Source organism: Hipposideros armiger, unplaced genomic scaffold (assembly GCF_001890085.2).
Source record: "Hipposideros armiger isolate ML-2016 unplaced genomic scaffold, ASM189008v1 scaffold_44, whole genome shotgun sequence".
Classification (NCBI taxonomy): Eukaryota; Metazoa; Chordata; class Mammalia; order Chiroptera; family Hipposideridae; genus Hipposideros; species Hipposideros armiger.
This window is the reverse complement of record NW_017731394.1, coordinates 834857-835801: the sequence shown is the minus strand read 5'-3', so window position 1 is coordinate 835801 and position 945 is coordinate 834857.

Below are 945 nucleotides of genomic sequence, written 5' to 3'. Positions count from 1 at the left end.
AGAGCGCAATGATGGTGCCAACTTGGGCCAGTGAAGCAACGTCCTCCACAACTAGACTGAAGAACAAAAGGACAGCAACTTGTCTGTTTCCCTTCCCCAATTCCCCAGCGCTGTTCCCTTCCCCCCATTCCCCAGTAAAAATCTTAAAAAAAAAAAGAAGTCAATACGTTCAAAACAGAACCCATCATCTTCTTTCTCAAGCCCCCTCCTTCTCTTCCTATGTGGCTCCAGCTAGAAACCTGGGAGTCATCCTAGATTCCTCCTTCTTCCTTGTACCCCCCACCCAACATCTAATCAATCACAGAGCCCTGACAGGCCTAATTCTAAATCTCTTTTCACTGCCCCCACTTGTCTGCAACCCCCCACCCTCATCATCTGACTATGGATTATTGTAACAATCTCACAATGGTTCTCTCCATCACCAGTCTTGCCTCCTCCAATCTATACTGGCCCAGCAGCCAAGGGGGACTTTTCTAAAATGCAGGTCATCTCACCTCACCCCCCATTGCTCTTAGGATAAAGCCTAAACTTCTCAGTTGTTTATTGGCCTTGAAACACCTGACCCTTGCTCAACAACTCATGGCTCCAAAGATCTATTTTATTTTGTCACATCTTTGAGCGTTTGTTCTGAACTTTGTCTGGATTCAACCCTCTAGAGCTGCTTCTTCCCAAATCCCTAACTCTTAATCATCCTCCAGGTCTCCAGCCTAAACAGAGACACATTTCCTGACCCCCAAATCTGCTACCCCTGTGACTGCTCCCACATTTCTCCTAGTATTGCACTTAACCACAGCAACTCTAGATTCTAAACCTCTTATTATAGGCAGAATAATAATGGTTCCTTAAACATGTCCCAATCCCTGGAACCTCTGAATATGCTATTTTACAATGCAAAAAGGACTTTGCTGATGTGATGAAGTTAAGGATTTTAAAATGGGGAGATTA